This window comes from Camelus dromedarius, chromosome 19 (assembly GCF_036321535.1).
Source record: "Camelus dromedarius isolate mCamDro1 chromosome 19, mCamDro1.pat, whole genome shotgun sequence".
Taxonomy (NCBI): Eukaryota; Metazoa; Chordata; class Mammalia; order Artiodactyla; family Camelidae; genus Camelus; species Camelus dromedarius.
Genome location: NC_087454.1, coordinates 35,660,536 through 35,671,454, shown reverse-complemented (window position 1 = coordinate 35,671,454; position 10,919 = coordinate 35,660,536). Strand labels below are relative to the sequence as shown.

Genomic DNA, 10,919 nt, shown 5'->3' with positions numbered 1-10,919 from the left:
TGAGGAAGTACATTTTAGCTAGACGTGATTAAATTGTAAACTTTACACACTCAACTAGAACTTTGATATGAACTAAAAACATTTTAATAAAAGAATGGTTTAGAAAAAACCAAGTACACGAATGATAGTTGCAAAACCCAAAGGAAATGAAGGTAATTTAAAAGACGCATTTATGTTAGGTAATGGTGAAAGTTTGGGATGTGTTTTTGCAAGCAGACTTCACTGTGTTGATAAGCACGCACTGGACGTGATGGGAAGCTCTAGTGAGTAAGTTATTACAGAAAGATACACTCCGTGTGCATTAAAATGATGAAAAGAAGATAAACAGCAGAAGTCTTATTAAAAATCACCTATCTATATTTTTGTCTAGGATGACCCTTATTTTTCTGCTCAAATCACTTCCACATAGGAGAAGAGGATTTGTCATGCTGGCTTAGAGCACGGCTCTATTACATGTGCCATGCTGACTCCAGCAAGAGACAAATAGTTCTTGCATCAGACACAAGCAAAAGCTTCTAAAACAGGTCATCATATTTGCTGTGCTTTCAACGTCAGCCGAAAGTCCATCTGGAGCTGTGCTTCACTGACTCCCATGTTAGACAGAAGATATTTTATTTGAGAACTTTAATAATACTGCGTTTGAAAGATGCTAAGAATGTAGATCTTAAAAATTCTCATCACAAGAAAAAAAATTTGTAACTATGTATGGTGACATGTTAATTTGACTTGTGGTGATCATTCCACAATGTATACAAATATTGAATCAGCATGTTGTACACCTGAAACTAATGTCATGTCATATGTTGATTATAGCTCAATAAAAATGAGCTTGAACAAAGGACTTTAAGACACCTTATTTTTGAAGACCTGTGTAAAGGCTTATATGGTCACATCTTCCAGTTTCCCTTCTCCTCTTCTTAAATATGTTCTCTTTGTCCAACATCTGTACTCAAGTTGGGTGTCATGGAAGGCAGGGGAAGTATTCCATGAGGTGTGGTTGAGGCAACAGCCACGCACATCTTTTTGGCTGTCTTCTGAAGGTTTTCTTTCTGCTTCAAAGAAACGTCTTGATGTGTATGTTCAGGCTATGCACTTTAGAACAAGGAACACATAGTCTATAATTTTTATGCTTCCTTTTGTTTCATGCCTCCAAACGCCAGCCCCCCAATTCTCCCCCATGTTAGGCTATCCATTAACTCAACCAATGCAACTAATGCATTTTTTAAAAATATGCTTAGTTGTGTGTGTGTGTGTGTTTATATATATATATATATATATATATATAATTTAATTTAACATGAGTATACAGTTTCCCAGTTATGAGCCTAGGTCTCCGTCTGCTTTCTTGGGTCCCTCAAACCACTAGTGCGCAATCCAGAGCTAGCCTGCCGAAGGATGCAGGGCCACGTGGATCTGAGTGAGCCGTGGACCAAAGATGAAAAAAACAAAGGAAATGAAAAATTATTTCAAACCAAATGAAAATGAAAACTCCAGAGAACACAAGTCATAGGATGTATTTACAGCTGTTTAGAAATACATATGTAGCGTGAAATGCTTTTATATGAAAACAACAAAGTTCTAAAATCATAGATGATGCTTCCACCTTAAGAAGGCAGAAAAGTGTAAATTAAATCCAAAATAGGTAGAAGGGAGGAAATAAAGGTAGGAGTGAAAATAAATTACATAGAAAATTCCATAGAAAAATCCATAAAACCTAAGTTTGTTTTTTTAAATATTAGTAAAGTTTATATAGCTCTAAATAGATTTATCATAAAAGTAAAGGCATGATTTCAGGAATAAAGGAAGCTACATGGCTATAGAAGTGAAAAATATTACAAAGATAATAAGGAAGTACTAGGAAAAGTTTATACCATGAAACCAACAACCAACAAATGCTTTGAAAGACCCAAATTTCTAAAACAGACCCTGAAGGAAACAGAACATCTGAATATCTCTATGCCACTGAAAAAAAATTGGATTGTGTCTGTAATTTCCCTCAAAAAGAAAACTGCAAGCTCAGGTAGCCTTACTTTTAATTCTATAAAATAAAATTTAAAAAATCTAAGAAAGTTGTGACAATCCAAAACCTCTTTCGGAAAATAGAAACTGAGAATATTTCTTAATCTATATGACGAGGCCAGCATTACCCTAAACAGAGACATTAGAAGACAAAATAATCACAAACATGTGTGCTCCATGAATCCTCCTTACTGTTCTTATGCCCATTTTTACTAAGGAAACTATGGCTTAGAGCAGCTTGTCCAAGATCCCACAGCTAGCAAGTGAGAGCTAAAAGATGTGGTCTCCAGTGCCTATGGGATTCCAAACCTGACATCCTATAAAATTACTACATAGGGCTACCTTGATACCTTTTGCAGGATAATTGTTTTGATATGGTGCCTAGGGTACCCTCTAAAAAAGTTGTCTTACTATAAATGCATATTTAATTGCAGCTATAAATACTAGCATCCTTTCTTTTGGTTACTTGTTTTTAAAGGAATTGGAAGATTACAAATCTTTACATGCCAAAAAAAAAAGTAAGTATTTTAACAGTATCTGACAAGAATAAAAGAAACCAGTGCTGGAGAAAAATTCAGAGAGCAATTAGCTTATCCACTCTATTCAAGAATCCCCACAGGTAGTTCCACGCTAACATTTAAAGTAGGTGGTTTGTTTCATTTGATACTCACTTGATATGGCATTCAATACTCCGCTCTGTGGCTTGGCCAGACTGGACACACTTTTGCTGTATTTTAATGGAAAATAAACAGAGATGCAGAGATATTAAATGGCTTGCTTGTCCAGGATCGCCTGACAAAGAAGGAGCGAAAAATAAGGCAGAACTCAGTCTTTCTAATGTAAAATTTTTTAATTCAGCGATGAATGCTTATATATGTGAGTGTGTGTATAACTGAATCACTTTGCTGTACACCCGAAACTAACACACCATTGTAAATTACCTATACTTCAATTTTTAAAAAGTACTAAGGATTTAACAGCCAACATGATAAATAAAATAACACTGTTGTATTTTATACATGAAGGCTGTTAAGAGAGTAAATCCTAAGAGTTCTTACCACAAGGAAAATTTTTTTTATATTTTTTCCTGTTTTTTTTTTCCTTTTTCCCTCAGTTTTATTGAGATAATTTTTTTCTATTTTTTAAAATTTAGTGTCTCTATGAGATGACGGATGCTCACTAAACTCATTGTGACTGTTTCATGATGCATGTAAGTCAAATCATGATGCTCTACACCTTAAACTTATGCAGTGCTGCGTATCACTTAGATCTCAATAAAACTGGAAGGAAAAACAGTGCCCACAGGACATTCTGTAAGCAGACATGACCAGGCTTTGGGGCAATGGGGGGGCTCATGTCAGCTCCTTGCCTTCCTCCCTCCCCTTCTCAGTCCTCTCCTGGCAGCTCTGCTTCCCTAGACCTTAGCATCCTTGTGCTCCACTACAAAACCCTTCCTTTCCCTGGTACTGGGCTGAGTAACTGAGGTTTTTATCACCTAATGTGTGCAGAGTTGACTTTTGTAGATCCAAAGGCATGAAGGTCTCTTCTTGGAAAGGGACCATCTCTTCCTGGAACAGCAAGGAAGAGCTGGCAGAGATATTTCTGTTCCCCTTCCTCCACCGGCCTCTGGATGGGGAAAATGAGCAACAGGGAGATTTCTTTCCTCACTGATGCAAATTCTGCCACCCATCTTCAAAGGCAGCGAGAGGTAGGGTAAGTTTGGGTTTTAAATAACGGATTTAAAACTGGCATGACAGCTATTCAATACACAAGCTCCTTGCAGCATAGCTGGGTGCAATCTACATAGAATTTCTTGGAGGGGGTGGAGTGAATGGGTGAATGGATGGATGAAAAGAGAGGATATTGCAATATTGCAAATTCTCGGCATGCACTTAAATATGTCAGTAGTGGTCTGTGTGAGTAGGAGTTTGGATGAATAGAGTCCACGTGATTCATAAGCCTTCTGTCTGAGCTCCAAAGGGAATCACCTCTTAAATTAATCTATTTGAATGGTAAATATGTATCAAGGACCATCAGGATAAATAATGAAGATGTAATGTCATACTGAACCCTTGTAATACAAAGGATCTAAGCAGAGTTCCCTACTTTCTCATGTACTATAACAGATTGGGAGTTTGGGATTTGTAGGCACACGTTACTATACTTAAAATAGATAAACAGCAAGGCCCTACTGTACAGCACAGGGAACTATATTCAATACCTGTAACAGCCTATAATGAGAAAAAATATGAAAAGGATATATATATATATATGTGTGTGTGTGTGTGTGTATATATATATATATATATATATATATATATATATGCGCGTAACTGAATCACTTTGCTGTACACCAGAAATTAACACAACATTGGTTAAAAAAAAAAGAAAAAAAAGAAGTAAGTTCATGAGATTTAGAATAAAGCAAACTCAGGTGCAAATCCTGGCCTGTCACAAACAAGCCATGTAACTTTGACAAATTACTTAGCCCCATTTTTCTCACCAATAAAAGTTATCTTTAAAGAATGGGATCTAAGGAGAATGAAGAGACAGACAGTGTATATAAGCCCCCAGTTCAGTTAATACAGTGTTTGCTACACAGTCAGGAAATATAAGCGTCTTATAATAATTGTCGTGACCCTTATTATTAGACAGAGGCAACACGAACTGGACCACGTGATGTTCTGGAACGTGCTAGGTACCAATCGGAGATCTTCTCCAGCTTCAACTTACGGAACTTGCTTGTCTTTCTGGTGATCTCTGAAGTCAAATGAAATGTTTTCATTGTCCCTCATCGCAATTATTTTCAGCAGGGTCCAAGAGGCGCCATCCAGGCCACAGGAGATCTCTGTAGTTCAGTGAGATCGAAGGAAAAAAACCCAAAATACTCCTTTATGTTATTAGCGGGAAAAGTTGGCAATCCAATCCATGGCACACTTAGACCTACTTTATCCTAAATGCTGAAGGAGAGTTGGTTGTACAGCTCATTAGGGCTTTTATTGCCTACCATTGGGGAAATGTGTGGGCAAATTATTTCAATGATTCATTTAACTGTCTCAAAATCATATCAGAAAAATGCAGGAACGTTCTTCTAATAGTAAGAGAAAAAAAAAGACTTCATTCAGTGAGTGAGCCACGCTTTGATGATTGTGCTATTGAAGACGGTGCCTGGCTTTCAGCATCACTGGGTGCATGTTGACTAGGACTCAGGCATCCTCTCTCTTGCAGTGTTTGGGATTGCCAAAGCCACAGTGGTTAGTATTGGTGGGCCTGATTGAGGTTTCTTGGGGCGATCGGGTGCTAACTGCCTCCACTTTGTCCCTTTGTGCAAAGGTCTTATCGACAACCGTGCGGACCTTTTAGCTCCATGTAAACCCTGAGACCTGTAGGAAACAGAACTTTATCAAAGGGCAAACAGGGTCCCATGCTGTTCGCTGTTCTCTGTCCTCACGTGGACGGGTAATCAATGTCCATGTAGCTGTGAGCTCTAATGCATGGTGTCTGCCCCATTACATATCGTGAAGAATATTTTATACGTGTGACAGTAGCACTTACTAAATTGTTTCTGGTTTCGCAAAGCTAGAAAGGCAATTTTTAAACACAGAAAAAGAAGAAATGTGTAATTGCCCATGTATATATTTCCTCCCATACCAGGAATGTATAAAAAGCTTATATTCCTAAATAAACACAGTCTGAAAGGTGTCCAGTCTGCAGGACATCTCTGTATCAAAGCTGAAGTGTAGAAGAGATAAAACATAGGAAAGAAGCAATATTTGGACGGTAGAGGAAAACCTCTGTAGGCAGCCAGTTGCTCCCTGTTAATAATAGTTTATTGGCAGGAAGGACTTCTGGTTTCCTCTTCCTTGTAGGCATGAACTTGAATTTGATTCATTTGCGTTCTTATAGACATGCCTCTGTTTTATGAGGCTAGTATCAGCGGGGTGCTAAAGCCAGACAAAACGCTCCAAGGAAAGGAAACCACAGGCAATGTCTTGGATGTTCATACACGCGAAAATTCTCAGCCTCCAACAAGCACTTGGTGAAAGAGGAAAGATTCAAGAGCAGAGAGGTCCAGAGGAGGGTCTGAAGGATGGACCGTGGGGGATGTGGGGAGAAATCCTCCCAACAATTAAAAAAAAGAAGAAGAAACGGATCTTCCATCTTGGCACAAGGATGGATGAGAAATAAGAGAGTGAGACTCAGTGTGAGGTTACACATTCCTCCACATGCTCTTCCGTTAAGTACTGTTTTCGTGTGAAAAAAAAACAAGACACGGCAGATGGGAAGAGATGAAGCTATACAATTTACGTGTTAGCAGAGTTCATCTCAGTAACCAACAGTCATATTTAATAACATACGGCACGCAAATGAAGGGATGCGTCACAGTTGCATGGTCTGTCGATAGGTATAAATATTTTTTATAAGAATGCCCCAAATCAATGTCACCTGGGCCATAAATATTTGCTAAAATTAAATCTCCACTGGTTGTTGATAGACTCCCCGTCCACCTCATCACAATCCATTTTCTTGTCTTTTTCTCAGAGAATTAGGTTTTTGTCTTGTGGAGGATGCTCAAACAAAAGGCAATTTACATTATTTTTTGACGTCATGTACTTTGGAAGCCACTTGTCATGATAGTGTCCCAATATGAGAGGAAAAAGTGTGTTATTGTCTTCACTTTATAGAAGAGCACGGTGGATCCCAGGGACGTTAAATGACTTGTCCAAAGGCATGTAGCAGGGAGTAGAACATAGAGATTTATAATTCCTAGACAAGTATTTTATAAAATCTTATTTCCTCTTAACTCTTAAAAGCAATATTAAACTTAATGGCATTTATAATTTTGTTTTTTTTTTTAATTTCTGGCACATTTCTTTCAGATCCATACTTATAATAAACTAGAAAGAATATCATGTTACACCAATCCAAAAGAAGAGTGAAAAGAGAAACACAATATACCATTCCTTGGTAGAGGGGACGTTAAGTTTCTTGCAGAAGGATACACTGGAAAACACATGAATCACTTTGGCACCCCTGTGGAGGTTCAGCTTGTAAACCGATACTGCAATTAATTGGAACACAGGCACTGACAGAGCATCAGAAAAACTGAAAATAAATGATCAGATTATGATGCATATAAACTTGCAACCATCTTCCAGGATGCCTCACTTCTGTGTGTTGTTCAGAGTTCTTAGTTTCTGCCGATCAAATCCATCTTTGCTGGTTTAAGCAGAAAGGAATTTATGGATCAGTGTTGGAAGCTCAAAGAATGATTAGGCTTTGAACCCCATCATCAGAACTTCTCCTGCTATAGAACTAGCCTGAGAAGATGGCTTCAGACACTAATGACATCACAGGAACTTTGGCTCTCCTACAATGAGTTTCCTAATTTGAGATGCTGTCATGTTACCCACTGCTGGTCCCAGAAACACCATGAGGAACTGGCTGGTGGGGAATTTGTGGCTATTGTCAACCCTGGAGACAAGAGCCAGCAAAGGTCATCTTCCAAGTTGAGCCTGTCTCTTCACCTGGCTCAGCTCCAAACCAAAGTTCAAGGAGGTTCTGTCTCCCTGGGGGAAACTATATCATCCTTCTGAGCCTGGTGGAAGGGAAGCTGGGGCTAGACCATCTGGTGCATTCAGTCTCTGGAAGGCAGCTTTCAGGAAGGTGCTCGAAATGTGGAGGGCGTGCTTAAAAGATTTTGGGCATCTCTGAATAACACTGTGCTTGTGCAAAAATATTATTTTTGTTTGTAGAACATAGAACAAGGAGGGAAAAAATAAATATTAACCCAGGTCACCCTTAGCTCATTGGTTCTCCGGTATTTCCTTGGGGAGAAGTTCTGAAGCAAGTTTAATTTTAAAATTGTAAAGGTAAACGTGTTCACATATTTTAGTTGTAGTTGTTTGGAGAAAGAAGTCAAAGTAGACTTCTAAAATGATGTTCTTCAAAGAGTCAAATTATCTCTGGGACTAGCTGGAAAAAAATCTGCTTGACAGCAATTTGGTTAATGAAACATGCTGCTTTCTACACTCTTAGAGCTGAATTTTTGTTAGACTTATGGCACAATGTTAAACTTTATTTGCTTTCCTTTAATGTGGGCTTCTGAGCTTTCATTTTTTTTATTGAAGTATAGTTGGTTTACGATGTTGTGTTAATTTCTGTTGGACAGCATAGTGATTCAGTTATACACACACATAGATATTCCTTTTCATATTCTTTTTCATTATAGGTTATTACAAGATACTGACTTTAGTTCCCTGTGCTGACAGTAGGACCTTGTTGTTCATCTATTTTATATATAGTAGTGTGTATCTGCAAACCCCGAACTCCCAATTTATCCCTCCACCTCCATTTTCGCCCTGGGTACCTATAAGTTTGTTTCCTCTGTCTGTGAATCTGTTTCTGTTTTGTAAGTAAGTTCATTTGTGTACTATTTTTTTTAGATTCCACTTATCAGTGATATCATATGATATTTGTCTACCTCTGACTTACTTCGCTTAGTATGATGATCTCCAGTTCCATCCATGTTGTTGCAAATGGCATTTTATTCTTTTTTATGGCTGAGTAGTATTCCATTGTATAATTATACCACAACTTCTTTATCCAGTCATCTGTTGATGGACGTTTAGGTTGTTTCCATGTCTTGGCTATTATAAATAGTGCTTCTATGAGCATTGAGGTGTATAGAGTTTCTGATCTTTCACAATTTTTGGTAAAAATGTATCAAATGCTGTTACTTCCAGGTAGCTTGTTTTAGAAGACATTCTTCATCAATAAAGAGATACAATCTTGTTCTTGGCTAATGAATTCAATCTGTGTCTAGTCTCTTTTCTCTCTCTCCTAGATGTGGGTTTGAGCTACATAAAGTTAAATAACCAGGTGACGGGAAGAACATTATCCAGATGTTGTTGACCATGAAATCATACCCACCAAATCTCGTTTTGCTAGGAAGTCTGCCACATCTGACAAGCAGAGTCTTTTTCCTGACTCGCCCATTTGTACACTATAGTCTCATTTTGACTCCATCATTAGATAAATTAGATAACCTTGAACAAATCATTTAAACTTTATATTATTGTATTTCTCCACAAGGCAGAGGTAAAACTGATAGTACATGACTTGTACTTTCCAAGAATGTTGAGAAGATGGAATTGATAGCAAGTATCCATGTTCTGTGGCTTTTTTTTTTTTTTTTTTTAGGAAATGTATGAGATAAATATTAAACTGTGGTCATCCTTGAATTGGAGGAGATCCAATTTTCTGCATTTCCCTCAACTTTGCATCTTTTCCCTTCCATTAGGCAGCAACATTCTCCTTGTCTGGGGGGTGGAGGGGGGTGAATATTTTCTTCCTCTGCTTCACCTACGTGATTCCAGATGGACTTCCAAACACAGAATCTCACTCCCCTGGCCAGGGCTGTGAACGTATCCTTCAATCTAGCTCATGAGCATTTCCTACATCCCTGGCTCTAGTCATCCACCTAAGAGTCTGAGACACAATTGAAGCCAAGCCCATAAGAAACCCTCCCTGCGCTGAAAGAGACAGTCTTTCTTTCCTTTAGGGCCATGTTTCCCTCAAAAGTTAGCCTACTTCAGGATCAGCTGGGCAGTATGTCAGGCATAGACTGAGGATGATGGGAAACCCAGGTCCGGAGGTTCTGAGCCAGTAGGTCTGGGACGTGACCCTGGTCTTTGCATCTTCAACAGGTTTCCAGGAGTTGCTGATGCTGCTAGCCCAGGGGAAACACTGAGAGCCACTCCTCTCCAGTCACTTAGGTAAGATGATGTAAGCCTAGAACCGCCGGTGACTACTTCCCTTGCTATGTGGATAAAGTCTGCTCATTTTTAATGGCATTTGAAGAGGCCAAATCTCAAAGAGGTGGAGAAAAAGAGAACAATGAAGATATGAGATGGAGAATGGCGAGGTCACCTTTCAGACCCTGGATCCGATTGACCCTGTGGCTGGTTCCATCTCTACGTTTCCCAGTTATACGGATCAATAAATGCTCTATCCATCTCATCGTAATCTGAGACAGCTTTCTATTTTTTGAAAACAAAATTTTCATGTGTTCAGCTTCCACATATCAGTGAAAATTTAATTTGATACCATTATTGAATGATCTAAGTTTTATTTAAGAAAGATCCCCCCCCCCCAATAAAAATGTTTGGTACTATGACTGTGTTTCCTCCTGCAGGAAGAAGATGTCCAGGCATCTTTACATATAACAATATTTTGCATCAAAGATTTTCAAAGAATTTCACCATTTGCACGTGTCATACACTAGAATGCATTAGACAGTACAGAGGATCAGCTCCTTGGTGATTAATTTCTTAAGAAATGAATATACATAATTATTTGAATTACCATTAAAGATGATATTTAATTTCAGCACAGCTTTTTCTTTGCTCATCATTCTCAGTTGGGTTTTAAAATAGTCCATCAACAGAGCTCCAATGATGACAACATAGGGGCAGCCTCTCACGTACTTGGAAAATACCCACAATTTTTTCTTTTTGCATGTTTATACCAGCTGCTTTACTAATTCTTGAGTGACTCAAAGCACAGAGCCTATTCAGAAGCTTAAATTCATTTCCAAAAATAAAACTGGAGGAACAGAAGAGAGTGGTGCCGTGAAGATGCAGAAGTATTCTCATGAGTCTGCTAGGTAATTAACACGATAAGTCATGCCTTCTTTCCATGAGTTCTCAGTTCCCCCATGGAGCCAAAATCAAAGCCTCTTCATCTTTTATTTCACCCCCATTTCTAAGGATCTTTTCCTTTACACTTTACTGAAAAGTCCTTCATTTCTCATTAACGTTTTAAGTACAAAGCTAGTCCTGGGGTTGGAGCAATTTTTCCCGAGTCTAAATTAGGTTTCATACAGAGCATTACGAAGT

General features: G+C 38.4%; 1 long non-coding RNA gene across 1 annotated transcript; it reads left to right on the top strand.

Annotated features, from left to right (window-relative positions):
• The first annotated feature begins 3,691 nt into the window (after positions 1–3,691).
• On the top strand, positions 3,692–10,335 carry LOC135318587 (uncharacterized). The gene is made up of 3 exons (XR_010376754.1): positions 3,692–3,732; positions 9,729–9,797; positions 10,217–10,335. It is a non-coding gene; the product is annotated as an uncharacterized LOC135318587 (long non-coding RNA).
• The last annotated feature ends 584 nt before the right edge of the window (positions 10,336–10,919 follow it).